This window comes from Bufo gargarizans, chromosome 6 (genome assembly GCF_014858855.1).
Source record: "Bufo gargarizans isolate SCDJY-AF-19 chromosome 6, ASM1485885v1, whole genome shotgun sequence".
Taxonomy (NCBI): domain Eukaryota; kingdom Metazoa; phylum Chordata; class Amphibia; order Anura; family Bufonidae; genus Bufo; species Bufo gargarizans.
Genome location: NC_058085.1, coordinates 36,219,425 through 36,238,441, shown reverse-complemented (window position 1 = coordinate 36,238,441; position 19,017 = coordinate 36,219,425). Strand labels below are relative to the sequence as shown.

The window sequence follows — 19,017 nt, the reverse complement described above, 5'->3', positions numbered from 1 at the left end:
CCTGCGCAGTGTGGAGGTAGGGAGATCTGATGGCCATTTGTTCTGTTAAATCTCCCTACCACTCACTGCGCCTGCGCGGTGTCTGATCATCTGGGGCCAGCTGAGAGGTAAGGAGCAAGTGCATTAGGTGGCCCCTTCTCCCCAACTCTGGTGTGGAATTACCCTACCCTGTCGTTGTGCGCCTGCGCGGCGCACCTCCTTCCAAAGCTGGGAATGTCATGTCCAGTGCGGCCGCGTCACAACCGGAAGTGACGAGTGTAGGGAAATTTCACGGAACACCGGATCAAGTTACATACAATGCATTCGGAAAAGCATCAGACCCTTTCACTTTTTTCACATTTTGTTATGTTGCTCCTTGTGCTTAGTAAAAAAAAAAAAAGTTTTGTCATCATTCTGCTTTCAATCCCCCATGATGAGAAAGAGAGAAAAGAATGTTCAAAATCTTTGCTAATTTATTGAAAAGGAAAACTCAAATCTTGCATTGACGTAAGTGTTCAGTCCCTTTACTTAGGACTTAGTTGAAGCCCCTTTGGCAGCGCTTACAGCCTCCAGTCTTCTTGGGTATGTTTGCTGATAAGCGCAAGACTTTAGGTTCGGATACTCTTTAAAGAGGACCTTTCACCGGATTTTATTAATTGAGATTAGTACCTGTAACCTGTGTTAAAATAGCGCTCCTACACCGTGCTGTGCCCCCCGGTATTTTCCCCGCTCGGTATGCAAATACTGAGCATCGGAACAATGAGGAGGAGACAGTCTTTCTCTGTGGGCGTGTTCTTCTCCCTGGCTGTAGCGCTGTCCAATCGCATCGGAGAGCGTCACAGCCAGGGAGGTTTGAGAAACCCTGGCGTCTCCTCCTCCCTGTTCTAATGCTCAGTATTTGCATAGCGTGGCATAGGAGCGCTATTTTAACAAAACAGGCAGGGTGGCAGCATCAGCAGGGGTACCCCGCAAGTACAGGTACTTATCTCAATTAATAAAATCCGGTGAAAGGTCCTCTTTAAAGAGAGACTCTTAACTGAAACTTCAAATGAAGGTGACAACTACACTTCAAATGAGCATTAACCTCTTCCGGACTGCCCGCGCGGCGGGCGGTGATCGGCACCCGGTGCCTGCTCAAATCATTGAGCAGCAGGCATCTGGGGACAATGCGTCGGGGGGGTCCTGTGACCCCCCCCCCCCCCCCGTGTAGGCGATCGCAGCAAACCGCAGGTCAATTCAGATCTGCGGTTTGCTGCTTTTCCGGGTTACTCGGGTCTCTGGGGACCCAATAACCTGGAACAGGATGGTGATCGGTGGTGTGATAATACACCACCAATCACCATCCTGCGATCCTGAGAGGTGATGGGACATCGCCTCTCAGGATCGCAGTTCAAATTACTGCAGCGCTCCTCTCCTCCTCCTTTTCAGTCCGGGAGCCGAGGAGAGTGGAGCGCTGCATCGGATCTCCAGCCAGCACCCCCATCTGTAAAAGCTCTCAGGATCCAGGGATCGTCAGCCAGCACCCCATCTGTGCCCCAGCACCCCCATCTGTGCACCCAGGTATTTAGGGAAAGGTTAGGTTAGGCAGGGATATTCAGGGAAAGTTAGTGGATGAAAAAAAAAAACAGTTTCTGATTGCATCACCCTAAATCGGGTGCCTGGGGTCTACAGCACAGCTGTGTGACCCTAGACCCCCCAGGAGTGCTGCAGCTTGCCCCCCCTCCCTCCCCCACAACTTTTTTTGGGGCGCAAGCAGTTTTTTTTGTGTGCGTACGCTGACTGTGGCCGACACTCTTAGTGTCCGGCCACTGTTAGCGCATCGCACAACCCACCGCTGATCAACTTTGGACAGTTGATCAGCGATTTTAGAACTTTTTATTTATTTTCTTTCACATTTTTTGCCCTTTTTTTAGATTTTATTTTTTTTGTCTGTTAGGTTTAGGGTAAGTTCACGAACACCCATGCCCCCACACACACACACACCAAATAAAGTTTAACACGCACACACACACTCCCCTATGGCCTGCCGGATGTTCTCGGCCAAGGAGGCACAAGCCCAGCTTGCCTCCAAATTCGAGAGTTCCAGTGAGGACGAGGATGACCCCACTTTCCTTTTGTCGTCCGCGTCCTCCTCATCATCTAGCGATGATGAGGAGCCCCCAAGGCGGCAGAGACTCCGCCAGGCGGAGGAAGGAAACCGCCATGCAAGGGACCCTGTGGCCCACCCTAGTATGAGCAGCTCTAGGGCTCGTACTAGTTTTCCGGCCCACCAGTTAAGTCCACCGGAGCCCCCTGCCGGTGAACTTGTCTGGTATACCCCAGAGCGTTTTGAGCCCGTGATTTCTGATTTTGTAGGCCAACCAGGAATCCAGATTTCCACAGTGGGCTTCACTGAATACGACTACTTTGGTCTTTTTTTCAGTGACCACTTTGTAAATCTAATGGTGGAGCAAATAAACCTGTACGCCCAACAGTTTGTTGCTCAACACCCGGGCTCCTTTTTGGCTATGCCCGGTGGCTGGACTCCGGTCAGTGCAGCTGAGATGAGGACATTTTGGGGCCTCGTGCTGCACATGGGCCTAGTCAAGAAACCTAGTGTCAGGCATTACTGGAGTGGGGACGTCCTCTACCAGGCCCCACTTTACAGTACCGCCATGACACGCTCCCGGGTTTGAGGCCATCCGGTGATCCTGCCTATGACCGCCTGTACAAAATCAGGCCGCTCATCGATCACTTTGGGGCCAAATTTGTACAGGCCTATGTACCTGGAAGGGAGGTCGCGATTGATGAGTCTCTCATTGCTTTCAAGGGGAGACTTATTTTCCGCCAGTATGTTCCCTCAAAGTAGGCGAAGTATGGCGTGAAGCTGTACAAACTTTGTGAGAGTACTTCAGGGTACACTTACAAGTTTTGTGTGTACGAGGGGCGAGATTCCCATATTTAACCCCCAGAATGTCCCCCCACTCTGGCTGTTAGCGGGAAACTTGTGTGGGACCTTATGCACCCACTGCTAGATAAGGGTTACCACCTGTATGTGGATAACTTTTATACTAGTATCCCCTTGTTCCAGTCCCTCGCCGCCAGATCCATGTCCGCTTGTGAGACCGTGCGGAAAAATCAACGCGGCCTCCCTGCCCACCCCCTCCAGGTACCTATTCACAGGGGTGCGACCCGTGACCTTACCAGTGGAAACCTGTTGCTGGTCAGATATAAAGGACAAGAGGGATGTCCTTGTACTGTCCACAATTCACGGTAACAGCATCACCCCTGTCCCTGTGCGAGGTACCACAGCAACGGTCCTCAAGCCCGATTGTATCGTCGACTACAATCGGTATATGGGAGGAGTTGATCTCTCTGATCAAGTCCTCAAGCCATATAATGCCATGCGCAAAACCTGGGCATGGTACAAAAAAGTTGCGGTCTACTTGGTACAGGTTGCCTTGTACAACTCTTTTGTGCTGTCCCGGAGCACTGGAAACACAGGGACATTCCTTCAGTTCTATGAGGCAGTCCTCAAGGCCCTGATCTTTTCTGACCAGGAAAGAGCTGGCCGGAGTACCTCATGAACTGGAGGCGCCCGGATCGTCCATGGCCAACACTTTCCAGGTGTGGTCCCCCATACTGGAAAGAAGGGACGGACCCCAAAAAAGTGCAGAGTGTGTCACAGGAGGGGGATACGGAAGGACACCACTACTCAGTGTGACACGTGCCCCGATCATCCGGGCCTCTGTATTGACGGTTGCTTTAGGAAGTACCACACTTCCATGGAGTACTAAATTTATATCCCAATTTAGCCACTTACAATCGGATAAAAAAAAATATGGTTCTCAAACTTGTGACACTAAAACTAAAAAATATATATTTTTTAAATATTATTTAGTAAAACTAAAATAAATAAAAAAGTAGACCTATTAGGTATCGCCGCGTCCGTAAGAATCTGCTCTATAAAAATACCCCATGACCTAACCCCTCATATGAACACGGTAAAAAAGAAAAAAGAAAAATGGTGCAAAAGAATTTTTGGGGGTCACCTTACATCACAAAAATTGTAATAGCAAGCGATCAAAAAGTCATATGCCCCCAAAAATAGTGCCAATAAAACCGTTTTCTCATTTCGCAAAAAATGAGCCCCTACCTAAGATAATCGGCTAAAAACTAAAAAAAAATGACTCTTAGACTATGGAGATACTAAAATGTTTTTTTTGTTTATAAAAAGATAATATAGTGTAAAACATAAATAAACTAAAATTAGGTATCGCCGCATCCGTAATAATCTTCTATATAAAAATACGCCATGACCTAACCCCTCAGATGAACACGGTCCAAATAAAAAACGGTGCCAAAACAGCAATTTTTGGGCAAATTTTCCATTTTAATCTGTTTTTTCCAGTAACAAAGCAAGGGTTAACAGCCAAACAAAACAAAATATTTATTACTCTGATTCTGCAGTTTCCAGAAACACCCCATATGTGGTTGTGAACTGCTATATGACCAAACGGCAGGGCGCGAAGGAAAGGAACGCTGTATGGTTTCTGGAAGACAGATTTTGATGGCCTTTTTTTTTTTTTTTGGCACCATGTCCCATTTGAAGCCCCCCTGATGCACCCCATGAGTAGAAACTCCATAAAAGTGACCCCATCTATGAAACTACACCCCTCAAGGTATTCAAAACTGATTTTACAAACTTTATTAACCCTTTAGGTGTTTTACAACAGTTTATGGCAAATGGAGATGACATTTCAGAATTTCTATTTTTGTTAACCTTGCCTCACAAAAATGTAATATATATATAAACCAAAAATCATATGTACCTGTGGCGAAACCAACCTCGCCACAGTGTTTTGGAGGGGGCTGTTTACCAGCCTCCTGCCCTGGGATTATGGTCCCTTAAGTTATTGGGTCTTAAGGCACTTGGGACGGAGCCCTCTGTCCCTGGATTGCATCATTTGCCTTACTTGCTTGGATGAAGCACAGGGTGAGAACAATAGATAGCGGCCATTTTAGCTCACAGAGACTGTTCTGACTTTTCAACACGGTGCTATCTTGCCTGTATTTGGTGCACAGAGACATCATACAGTAGTTTGAAACTACCAAACAGGGGACACATTTATTAGTGACTATTTTTGGTATAACTTGTATATTTTCAGTGTAACTGTATCTTCCAAACTACTGAACGGATGTGGGTGAATTTTGGATATGTGGTTCACCCAGATCCCCCGGTTCCGAGGATATATTGGTTATGGGGTTATTGCATGTTTTGGGGTTCCTGTGATATGTTTTATAAAACTGTATTTCTCTGCCTTTGATAATTATATTCGCCCTTGTGTTCAATAATCATCATCGGCAGAGGGGAGGATTTTGTGTGGGTGTGTTTCTATTGTCCCATTGTGTGTTTAAATGGTGATGTCTGTCCTGTTGTCTCCACATGTGTATTGGCGATCTCCCCTTTGTCCTGAGAGATAATTGGATTGCCCTCGGTTGTCTCCCAGGCAGAGAGGAGGAAACCATGATGCATTGTGGGGATGTGTTGTATCTGTCCTGTATCTGCAACAAACTGTAATAAAAACCAGGCTGGGTGTGTCAGCACTTGAGAGCACTGCTGACCCTCAAGACGGAGCCTTGTCTCGTTATTGGGGGGATTCCCTGTATGCTGTTGGAGACTGATTGCCAGGAGTGTAAGCTGACTGATACGCTTTTCCTGTTCGTCTGCTGACAGCTATTTGCGAGGTTCCAGTTTGGAGTGCTATTTTGTATCCAGTTCGGGAGGTTGGTGTTCTGCAGTAGCTGTGCCTGTCTCTCAGAAAAGGGCATATCGCCTAAATGGATTTTAACCCCTTGTCTGCTGAAACGGTCCGTTACAGTACCCTAAAAATAGTCCCAACAAAACTGCCACCTTAGTAGTTTCCAAAATGGGGTCACTTTTATGGAGTTTCTACTCTAGGGGTGCATCAGGGGGGCTTCAAATGGGACATGGTGTAAATAAACCAATCCAGCAAAATCTGCCTTCCAAAAACCACACGGCGCACCTTTCCCTCTACGCCCTACCGTGTGCCCGTACAGTAGTTTACGGCCACCTATGGGGTGTTTTTGCAAACTACAGAATCGGGGCCATAAATATAGCATTTTGTTTGGCTGTTAACCTTTGCTTTGTTACTGGAAAAAATTGATTAAAATGAAATTTGAGAATTTAAATTTTTGGGCAAATTTTCCATCTCCATTTGCCAATAACTCTTGCGCAACACCTAAAGGGTTAACAAAGTTTGTAAAATCAGTTTTGAATACCTTGAGGGGTGTAGTTTCTTAGATGGAGTCACTTTTATGAAGTTTCTACTCTAGGGCTGCATCAGGGGGGCTTCAAATGGGACATGGTGTAAATAAACCAGTCCAGCAAAATCTGCCTTCCAAAAACCATACGGCGCACCTTTCACTCTACGCCCTACAGTGTGCCCGTACAGTAGTTTACGGCCACATATGGGGTGTTTCTGCAAACTACAGAATCGGGGCAATAAATATAGCATTTTGTTTGGCTGTGAACCCTTCCTTTGTTACTGGAAAAAATTGATTAAAATGGAAAATTTGCCAAAAAATTTAAATTCAAATTTTATCTCCATTTGCCAATAACTCTTGTGCAACACCTAAAGGGTTAACAAAGTTTGTAAAATCAGTTTTGAATACCGTGAGGGGTATAGTTTCTAGAATGGGGTCATTTTTGGGTGGTTTCTATTATGTAAGCCTCACAAAGTGACTTCAGACCTGAACTAGTCCCTAAAAATTGGGTTTTTGAAAATGTCAGAAAAATTTCAAGATTTTCTTCTAAACTTCTAAGCCTTGTAATGTCCCCAAAAACTAAAATGTCATTCCCAAAATGATCCAAACATGAAGTAGACATATGGGGAATGTAAAGTAATAACTATTCTTGGAGATATTACTATGTATTATAGAAGTAAAGAAATTGAAACTTGGAAATTTGCAATGTTTTCCCCAATTTTTGTAAATTTGGTATTTTTTTAATAAATAAAAATATATTTTTTTTACTTCATTTTACCAGTGTCATGAAGTACAATATGTGACAAAAAAACAATCTCAGAATGGCCTGGATAAGTAAAAGCGTTTTTAAAGTTATTCACACTTAAAGTGACACTGGTCAGATTTGTAAAATATGGCTGTGTCCTTAAGGAGTTAATAATATGATTTTATTAAATGTAAGTATATAGAAATATGATGTGCTTTTTCTGGCCAGTTAAGCACATGAAAAGGACAGAAAACTTACATCAATGTATGGGTCACTGTGTATATCTTGTTTATCTGTTATTATTCCGGACCTTCTGGGCCAATTCCCAGATCCTTAATAAACCACAATCCCAAGATAACCTTGGCAGACAACTCTTTTTCACAAACATGTCATTTTCAGGTCAAACATTTCATATAAGTATTTTTGTTTATTCCATCAGACAAAAATGGACATGGTTTTGCACAAACATGTCAAATAAGTCTTCAATTTATACATGTCAGGATAATTTTATCAGGCTCAATAAAGTCAGAGACTCCATCTTCACACTTTAGGGTATGATGCCACAAGGTTTACACACCTGGATTTGGGCATTTTCTGCCATTCTTCTCTGCAGAGTCCTCTGTCAGGTTGGTGGGGACTGTCGGTGGACAACCATTTTCAGGTCTCTCCATAGATATTTGATTGGGTTTAGGTCAACTCTCTGGCAGGGCCACTCAAGGACATTCCCAGAGTTATCCCTAAGCCTCTGCTGTGTTGTCTTCACTGTGTACTTAGATTAATTGTCTTGTTGAAAGGTGAGCCTTTGGCCCAGAGCACTCTGGATCAAGTTTCCATTGAGAATATCTCTGCACTTTTCTCCATTCATCTTTCCCTCAACTCTGACAGTCTCCTTGTACTAGACACTGAAATGGCTGTCCACCGACGGTCTCCATTCAACCTGACAGAGCTTGAGAGGATGTACAGAGAAGAATACCAAAAGATCTCCAAACCCAGATATGAAAAACAACCCCCACAGCATGATGCTTTCACCACTATGATTTACTGTAGGGATGGTACTGGGCAGGTGATGAGCAGTGTCTGTTTTCCTCCAAACATGATGGTTAGAATTGAGGCAATTGAGTTCAATTGTGGTTTCATCAGGCTGGAAAATCTTGTTTCTCACAGTGTGAGAGTCCTTTAGGTGCTTTTTTTGCAAACATTCATGTGTTCCGTTTAAAAATTTCCTGTGGGGCCCATTCATTTCTAGTTACGCCACTGTCTAACCCTTATACTTTGTAAGATTTCTAGTCTTTGGTTGATGAAAGTTATTTTTCATTTGTTTCTATAAAAGTGTGAAAGAAGGACATACATTCATGATGATCACTATTACCTTAATAAACTTACTTATATATTTTACTACTCTTAAAGAGATGTGGGTAGTCTCTCTTTAAAGAGTGTCTGAACCTGAAATGGTGTATTTGTTAACAGAACCCCTCTTTAGCTCCTCCTGCTCCATAACATGCAGCCTGCTGCTGAAACACCATGTTTCAATGTGACCGTTTCCCTTTAAGTGCAATGACCACAAAGAGGTATTAATGCTAAACACTGTACACACTGACAGCATAGTCACCATAAGAGAAAGAGAGGCGCTACTACGGACAGACAAAAGCCACTCTGTATCACAGAGTACAACACATTAATGGAGGGCATGGACCTTTCTGATCTGGCTCTCCAACCTTATTTGATAAAAAGGAAAACTATTGCCGGGTACAAGAAGGTGGCGATATACCTGATACAGGTTGCTACTTTTAATTCTTAGTCTAATCCTGCATATAATGATATCACCTCTGTGTAAGATAAGCAGGTAACTTCAGTAAAGTGATCTGTATGTAACACCCCAGAGTGGTGGTAATATTCTTTCACTCCGCTACTGTCTTTTATTGCCAACACCAATGTCATTCTTGTATTCGTTTCTAGGTCCTTCACAAGTGTGCATTGATCTTACTATCCAGAAACTGTTATGTTCATTTAATTTGCCTGGTTCACCAGCAGGTGGCAGCATATATGGCAGAGAGAGAGTGATAGATACTCAGAACGAAACTCACCATTCCATTCTCCCCCCTTTGAGCAGAAGTGGGCTAGTCCTGCTTCCTACCAGAAGGGAGGGGCAGCAGTGCTAGATTATTCTATGCTTGCCATGGAAGCAGACAAATGGAAGCAGTAGCAACCAGGGGAAAGTGTTCTCCAGTTGCCAGAAGATATAACAGCAAGGGGAAATTGTTCTCCGGCTGGAGCAGTTGCCTCCAAAGGGAAGTAGCTTGTAGACCACTCGGACTCCATGCTAATTTACTTTACTGAGTGTCAGGAGGGGAACAACAGCCGAAGGCACCCCAATCCAAGGGTACCGGAACCAACCGAAAGTCCAGTAACCAGACCCAATCAGAGTTTAGCACATCAGAGAGAAAGAAAGCAGAGTTATCAAGCGTGCCTGTGAGCCAAGCAGAGAAAGAGAGAAAGCAAAGTTACCAAGTTTGCCTACCAGTTTATGCCAAAGCCTGCTGGAACCAAGTAAAAGCCCGAAAATTGTTTGGATGCAAGTTTGCCCAAGTAAAGTTGCTGATGAACTTTATCAATGTCTGGACTCAATTTCTTCTTCATCCCTTAACTCAATCCCCTTTATTTTCTTCAGAGCTTAAGCCTGGGGTCCCACTGTATCCAGGTAGGAGCACAGTGACACATATAGGCTGCCCCACACCACTCAGCATTCCACTAAACCGGGGACGCGATAGGGCCCTGGGGGGCAGCATGTTGCATGTACAGACCAAGAAGTGGTGCCTATAATTATGGTTCTTGCTTAAATATAGATATTGTAAAAATATATGTAAAATTAGAAATGATAACAGCACCAAAAATGAACAAATATGTTAAACATAAAAATGCTATTTAAACAATAGGTCATTTTTTAATAACTTTGATTTCAATGCAAATAATGTGGAACGGTTCTGAGCATGTGTGGTTTTCAGTTTGTAATTTTTATAGGAGCCTTAGCCAGCCTCCCTCAATTTCTTGAAGGTATCTCTAAGAAAGACCCAGGCATATCAAACACAAATATTAAATATTAAATATATAATTAAACCTTTCAATATGTAATTCTGTAGGTTTCCTAAGGCTAAGAATCCTAATATATCATAAGTTCCCTGATAATAAGGACATAAGTTCTTTTTTTTTTACAAAATGTGAATTAAGACAAAACAGTTTTTGAAGTATCTTTTGGATCTATAGATCATATGCCCTCCTCTCAAGCGTGGGATGAGCTGTAGACATGTTGTGTGTGCCATTAATTACTTCTACTGACACCTTTGAGTTAAATGGAAGGAAGGACAGTTTGGGCATTTTGTCCGCAAAAGACTTTGATTGTCCCCTCCAGTGTAACAACATCCTGTATCTAAACAGCTCCAATCTGTTAGTGGCATTACAGAAAAACCTTATATACAAATGTAGTTAAGCACACTATTGTATCCTGTATACACAATGGCGTCTGGAGTTTAACAAGGAAAATGTGACAGATACATGATTCATAACATGAGATATATATATATATATATATTTGTGCTCGGAATTTAATATGTAATGGATAATGTCAGAGATAGAAGTTGGTTGTGGTGTGCCGAAACCAACGTCTGAGTGGGCCTGTAGATAAAAGAGGGCCCACCAAGGGGAATTGTATGTGCCAAGGGGTGCTGGTGGGTGGGAACACTTGAACTCAACGGCAGAGGTGAGTAGGGGCTGGGTGTTTAAGTAGGGGACTAACTCCTCCAACAAATTCAGGAGGACTTCCAGCGACCCAGTCTCTTTATGATGTGGACCGGGGTGTTAGTGCTAGAGGCTGATGAAGCGGCTCCTATACGAAAGGAATGCCCGGAGAATGAAGTTGGGTTGTGACCCAATTTTCCCAGTAAGGTTCTGACGTGTGTGGTGAATTTTGCTGTAGTGAGTGGGTGCCCTTGTAGTTGTAAGAGTGGTGAGTCTGATAAGTGCGTGCTATAGGTTGACCGTAAGAGGTCTAGTGTCTTAAATGGGCACCAAGCATTGTCTGTTGGAAAGAGAGGAATGATAGTGGGGTGTAGGGACTGATTAGTTTTGGTAGATGGGATTGTGAGAATGTAATGGTCGTCTACTTTAGTGAGTTGTGAGGTTTTAAGGCTGTGAGTGGTATCTCCTTGACAAACAACGGTAAATTCCCTAGGTTTTAAGAACCCATAAAAAGCCAAATAGATAGCAGATTTGATCACCAGGTTAGTGTTGGGATCAAAAGGGGATTAGTCAAAGAGGTTGCTAAGTGCTCTAAAGATAGGGCCATCTATAGGTAGCCTGGTGGTGATAGGTGGAACCGATACTTTAGAGATCCCCTTTAAGATGCTCTTGATGGGGTATGATGACAGAAAGGGGGTATTGTTAGGGAAATTTGAGAGGCTGTGATGCTGCACCCCCGTGAGATATAATTTATTGTGTTGTGGGATAGTTTTAAGTGTAAGTGGCAAAAAGAGGCAAAAGCCACCATAGTTTGGTTTGAGAAATCACCTTGTAATCCAAATTCAGCTGTAAATTTGTTGAAAATGGTAAGTGCCCTACTGTAGGTGATAGTAGTGTTTGGTGATAGTGCTTGGTGCGTAAGAGTCCTAGCATGGTGCATGAGTGTGTTCAACCCAAGATTAACTCGTGAAATTTTGGCGTTCTGGGCTGACGGCAGTGCCTGGAAAAACACCTGAAATTGAGATCGAGACAGAGCGTCAGCAGCCGTGTTGTGAATGCCCGGGATGTGAAGGCAAATTAAGTGAAACTGGACGGTTGCTGCCAACCAGGTCAGCTTGCGAATCAGCCGCATGATGGTAAGAGAGGAAGAGCGCCCTTTGTTAATGATGTCGCAAGCTGACGAGTTGTCGGAATAACATTTTACTGCCTTACCGGACCAGAGGTGACCCCAAGTGTATGCGGCCGCCACAATGGGGTAAATCTCAAACAGAGCTGAAGTTTCTCTAAACCCTGGCAAGGCATCCGTCTCTGCTGGCCAGTGACCCCTGAACCAGTGTTTGCCAAATATAGCTGCAAAACCCGTGTTGGCTGCAGCGTCAGTGTAGATGCAGGGAGAGGAATCGGAGAGGCGTCTGGAACCCCGTGAAGCAGACAGAGGAGCCTGGACACAAAGGATCAACCCTGCGGAACGATGCGCATCGCGAAATTCAGGGACCCTAATAAGGACTGAAGTTCTTTCCTGGTGCATACATCATTCCGCAGGAACATATCTATATCCCCTCTTAGGCGGACCAGTTTCTCAGGGGGAAGGCTGGTGCGGAAGGTACCAGAGTCCAGCTCTATCCCCAAGAAAGTGAGTTTAGTGGTGGGGCCAATGGTTTTAGCGTGAGACAAGGGTACCCCGAGGGTGGCGAAAAGAGCAGAGGTGCTGAGGATATCTGTGGGCGTGCGTGTGCTTGGTTCTATGATGAGGAAGTCATCCAAGTAGTGAATGACGGCGTGACACCTAATAATGTTCAGGAGCAGCCAGCATAGAGTTTCTGCGAAAATATCAAACAGCTTACGGCTGCTTCTGGACCCAAAAGTGAGTCGCGTGGAAAAATAGTATCTGTTTCGCCATTTAACACCGTGCAAGTGCCAAAGTGATGGGTGCATGGGCAGTAATTTGAATGCGTTGGTAATGTCTGTTTTACTAAGCCAAACGTTGCTACCAGTTGAAATGATGGTTTGTATAGCGTCGTCTATTTTTACGTATTGTAGTGAGAATTCGTCTGCGGGAATGAGTGCGTTGATGCTAGGGACAAAAGAAGAGTGTGGTGCCAATAAATCAATAATCATACGCTTTTTATTTGTGCGCCAGGAGGAAAACGGTGAGGAGGTGAAGGGGCCGATCATGAAACCTTGTGCTACTTCTGTGGAGAGGAGAACGTCCGTGGCCTCCGGGTCTAGGCAGGCTGATAGGAGATTGGGGCATTCCAGTATCCTTGGGGGAATGGCCACGAGACCCGTGAGAAAGCCCTGGGTGAAACCTGTTATCAAATACTCCACCAGATGTTTACTTGGATGATTTTTTAAATAAAAAACCAGGTTGTCGATATTAACGTCGGTTAGTCATTTGTTAGGGGACAACCTGGCCGGGCACATGTTCTTCGTGTGTGCCCTGAAACAGATAGAGCAGATGTGCAAAAATCTACAAGCGCTGAAGCTGCAGGAACCTGCATTGAAGTTGTTGCACACCTGAGCCTTTCCCAAAAAGGAGATGGGGCCTCCCCAGTTTATCCCGCTGTCCGCCTTCCTGTTTAAGGAGAGGAGTGGAAGAGGATTGAGGGTGGATGGGTCGGCCGTAGAAGGGCACAAATCGGCCAAGTGGGTAGAGGAATTGCAAATGGCGCAGGACGGGGGCCTAAGACCAGCGAAATGGCGACAGAATAATTCTGTATCCATTTGACACCAGTTAATTCTAACATTAAACTGTTTAAAATGTGTCGCCGCTTTCGCTGATATCAATTTATGGTAATCATAAAAAGATGAGCCCCCGTACTTGACGCCCAAATCCACAACTTTATGGATATAGAGGTCCAGTTCCTCTCTCCTGAGGGGATATACAGAGCAGATGACGTCACGGTATATCCCGAAGGCTAACACGAAATTGGAAATCGACAATTTCTTGTTGAGCCTTGGGTCTCTGGTTTTAAGAACCACGAGATATCGCCAAAATTGTAAGCCCTGTTCTCCAGTATGTCTTGGGAGGCGATGAGTAATGACACCAGACACACGTCCTTCCCATCTAGGATTTCTTTCCTAATGGAGTCTGGGACGGAGTGAGCTGGTGACACGAAAGGTGACGTGACTGGAGCAGGAGCTGGAGGGGGAAGCGTGGGGACGGGTGCTGGTGCCGTAGGTACCGCCGGGACAAGGGTTGAAGGATCAGGAAGGTTACCTGGGGAGGCTATGGCACTTTCCACCTTGCTTAACCTGCTGTTCAAGGTCTGTAGGTTGGCCAGGATTGCCGCAAGGGTGTCCTGGGTGGCAACGCCGGCGCCAAAAGGTTGACCTTGAGAGCTTGTGCCTGGCCTAGGTTCAGGGGCTTGGTTGGTTAACAGTCTGTATAATTCCACCTTTCTGGCCGTAGCAGGAAAGGGGATACCCCTGAGCCTAAGTTTGGTTGTGATTTTGGGTATAGTCCATGCTCTCAAAGACGTAGGGGTAGAAGGGGCGAGAGATACTCCTGGGGATACTGGTCTGATAGGAGTGGATATTATATCCTCATCAGGAACCTCATTCATGGGAGACGTATCTTGCGACATTCTAGAAAATGAATTGATGAGTTGGATTTAGTAGGGGCGTCTGAGAAAAATAAATAAATTCAAGGGGTCGGGGGGGGGGGGGGACTGGACTGTAAGGTTAATGCCGAAGCGAAAAACTTAACTTAGACTAGTGACGGATGAGACCCTGCTAATGCCAAGTGGCGGTGAGAGGCTCTATCTATGATTTGGGCGAGGTGAACTACGTTGCCACAGATATGGTGGTGGGATGTTGGCCTCTCGATGACGGTTAAAAGGTTCAAAACGTGTGGCCATGAGAGGTGAGGCCCTGACTATGGCCCTATAGAAGAGCGAATGAGGCGTCTAACTATGATTTGGGCGTTGGGCCGTACCTCCGTGTTGAGGTGGGAGATGGTTAGTAAATGCCTCGGTGAGCTAGGTCTGACACCCAGACCCTGTGAGCCAGTTCACGTACCATCTATGGGATAATTGTCAAATTTTTTTGTGATGGTAGGATACTAACCTTGATGGTGATTATACCCGGGGATTTGATCTTTGGGTATATGGAAGACAGGCCCAGCGGTAGTTGATATCGTCGACGAATCCTAGGGGGTTTGAGACAGATGTAGATCTGTGAGCGTGACGTATGAGCGCCTAATGAACTACTGGGGGCATGATTGAGTGATAAGCGAGCGTGGTAAATGACAATGAGGGCTGCCTGCTGCCTTGAACATAACTGAAAAAAAATAAAATACTGAAGTGTGGAAACAAAACTATACCTGGATATAAGGGACGAGAACCAGGGTCTAGCGATTATTTTAGGAGAAGTAAAGCTTGTTTGATGTTTTAATGACAGAAGAGACCTAAGGGTTTAAGACAGATGTAAAACTGAGCGAGCGTGACGTATGGGGGTACTATGTGAGGAAGTGAAGAGTGGGATAAAAATGAACTATACCTGGATTATGAACAAGAATCAGGGTTTTGACTCATAAGAAAGAGCAAACCGGTCGGTGCTATTGCAGAAAGCGAACCTGTTTTTTTTTGTTGTTTTTTTTTAAATTACACAGTACGATCTGTGGAGAAAAAAAGCTTATTTTACAGGGCTGAGCTTAATTTTGTACGTAAAGGCATAGTATACTATTGTGCGAATAGTTATTGCGTGGTGACTTCCAAGTAAGTGTGCTACTAGCTGCTGCTATAGCTAGGTGCTGGGGAAATACATAATGTGGAAAAAACTGAAAATACACCTAAGAGCCACTAGGTGGCGCTGACAGGCCAAACTGGGTATGCGATTTGATACAAAGACCGGAGTGAAGGAAAGGTTGTGGAAGGTAGGTCTGCTATGCAGAACTAGGTTTTCCCACGTGCTGCGGCATAGTGAGAACAGCATGATAACCCTCCCCACCCCAGGCGGGTGCACGGAACCGCCTGGATGCTGACGTGAGGGGGACCGCGGGTGGTCCCCTGTGAATTTCCGACATGTGCGCTCCGGTTCCTTGATGAGACCACCGTGCGGTGTGGTGGGGACCGGAAATAGCGCTGTGACTTACGATTAGGCTGGAGAGTCAAGACCGGACCGCCGAAACACCCCGTGCCGCCAAAATGTCGGACACCCGAACCGGAAGTGACGCGGACCTGCAGACACACACGAACCGGAAGTGCTTGAACACTTGAACTCGACGGCAGAGGTGAGTAGGGGCTGGGTGTTTAAGTAGGGGACTAACTTCTCCCACAAATTCAGGCCTAATGGCCTTTCTACATATACACACACACAAATAAGACATAACTCATATAGGATATCAACATATTTGGTATCTACTATATGTAATCAGGACAAACACAGAAATAAATCAAGAGGCATACAGAAGTAAAAACTATATATATTTTAAATATAAAAATATTGCACATGAAATTGGAGAAAACTGCATTTTCCCCCCTTTTTTGCCTTTTTGTAAGTAAAAAAAAAACGGATAAGAATACCCATAATATATACACCACTAAATGAAAGCCCCGTTTCTCCTGAACATAATACTAAATATACCAAACTCATGAGAATACATAAAATTCCCACAAATATATATTTTAAATAAAGGCATAGTAGAATTGCAAATTTACAGGGGGAAGGGGTTATGGACTGCTATCAAGATGTTATGAGATGCAGTTATATAAAGGTGAAGAGAATCTGTCAACTGGTTTGTTCTGTCCGATGTAAGAGAATCATAAACTAGTGATAGATCCGCTGATTACAGAGCAGGGACACTTACTTAGTTCCGTTCAGTAGTTTCTTAACTATCTCAGGGCTCGAGAACAGGATATGTTTTTGGGAAAAAATAAAAGCACCTTATTGATGGGATATGAAGGGGTTAACCTCTTAGTAGACAGTCAGAAAGAGTAGTAGAAGTAGTTGACTCCCCGACTACTCTGATGACCTGTGTTTCTACTATATAAAGACTGGTTGTCACTTGATCTTCTGTCTTTCTGTCATATACCTATATCTGGTATCTCTGCACATTGAGGGGATTCTTTACACTAGGGCAGACCCCATGGCTGTCCTGTCCATGGCAAGTAAGCTGGCAATGTTATGGCTATCTCTGCTGTCCGCTTTGCCAAATCCTTTTATGTGCAGGCACTGGACAGTAGCTGAATAAGCCCAGCACCTACACAGAAGAGGATAAGGCAGGGAAGACAGATGTGAAGACAGTCCAATGAGTAAGCTACATGATTGTAACCAGCTACTTTAGCATGGACCAGGTGGTCGTGGTCTCTACACTATGAATGGAAAGACAGAGGCTTTCTGAGACAGCACCAGAGGTGAAGTAAGAACAGGTAGTCGAGACCTTCAGTTTATGGGCGCTTAGGAATTTTGATTATGAAATTGTCAATCCTCTTAATGTTTAATATGTGATTTGTGGATACAACATGGGAATAAAAATGTTTTTCCTTCCGTAAGTTCTCTGCTTTGATAGAGCTAAGTTTTGGTTAAAGCTTCTCCCTGGGAGTATGAATTCTCTGATGTCTAGTAAGATGTAATTTCCGGCTAAAACATTTCCCACATTCTGAACATGAAAATGGTCTCTCCCCTGTGTGAATTCTCCGATGTGTAAGAAGAGCTGATTTCTGGATAAAACATTTCCCACATTCTAAACAAAGAAATGGCTTTTCCCCTGTGTGGATTCTCTGATGTCTAATAAGATCTGCTTTATTTGTAAAGCATTTCTCACATTCCGAACATGAAAATGGCCTCTCCCCTGTGTGACTTCTCTGATGCACAACAAGTTGTGATTTACCTGCAAAACTTTTCTCACATTCTGAGCATGAATATGGCTTCTCTCCTGTGTGAGTTCTTTCATGTTTAACAAGATGTGATTTATCTGCAAAACATTTCCCACATTCTGAACATGAATATGGCTTCTCCCCTGTGTGACTTCTCTCATGTATAACAAGTTCTGATTTCTGGATAAAGCATTTGCCACAGTGTGAACATGAAAATGGCTTCTCCCCTGTGTGAATTCTCTCATGTATAACAAGATCTGATTTCTGGTTATAACGTTTTCCACATTCTAAACATAAAAATGGCTTCTCCCCTGTGTGAATTCTCTGATGTCTAATAAGATCCGATTTATTTGTAAAACACTTCTCACATTCTGAACATGAATATGGCTTCTCCCCTGTGTGACTTCTGTGGTGCATAACCAGATGTAATTTATCTGCAAAACATTTCTCACATTCTGAACATGAATATCGCTTCTTCCCTATGTGTGTTCTTTGAGGTTGAACACTTCTTCTGTAACATTTATTTTGTGTTACAGACTGTAATGAATCAGAAAACTGTACTTGGTCTAAAGAATCAGATGATGGATCTTTGCTGTGAAAGGCTTGGGGTACATCTGAGATAATGATATGCTCTTCATATGTATCTTCTGTGACTCCACAATCATCTGTTTTAAAATCTGAAGATATCAGATGTTCCACTGAGCTCCTGGGACAGTCATCTGCTAAGAGTAAAGCTGATTTTGTGTAAATATTACAACATTAATATAATATTGATATTTTATAACAATTCTAAAAACATTTCATAAAAATTTTCATACAAGTCCAAAGTGATAAAGCAACTAAACAGAAGTAACAGAACTGATCAAAATCTATCAGTAGACCAGTAGCCAGGACCAGTAGGTCATGATGTTGGATCACTAGGCTGTTGTTGTTGGTTCTGTCACCACTCTTTTTTAGTGAAATTCTCAGTGGTGAATCATAAAGGGACCTGTGAGTAAGAGCTATCACATGGTGTCCCACCTCACACACTCCCTGGTGGCAACATGAATTTTAACACAGAGCAGGGTCATGTACCGTACAAAGAAGTCAATGGAAATGATTAGCAATTTTCAGCATAGAAGCTAGAAGCCAGTAGTGGATAACAAAAAGCAGATCAGGTACTTTATATTGCTCCTTACTTTATTTCCAGCTTTAGCAAAAAAAATAAAAAATCCACATGAAAAAACACCAAAAACCGGATTTACAACTCCTGCCTAGTAAGTGATTGTTATTAACAGCACTAATATGAGCGCACCAGGGGACCCGAAAACTAATTTAACATAGTAAGGCTGAGTTCACATCCCAATTTTGCGTTCTGTTTTTCTGATCCATCAAATAAAAAAGAAAAACACGAGGACAGTATACTGTGTATATATATTATATACACACACACATTACAGAGAACAGTGTACTCTCTCTCTCTCTCTCTCTCTCTCT

General features: G+C 43.9%; 1 pseudogene; it reads right to left on the bottom strand.

Annotated features, from left to right (window-relative positions):
- Positions 1 to 19,017, bottom strand: part of LOC122941946 — a 119,370-nt pseudogene that overhangs the window by 49,152 nt on the left and 51,201 nt on the right.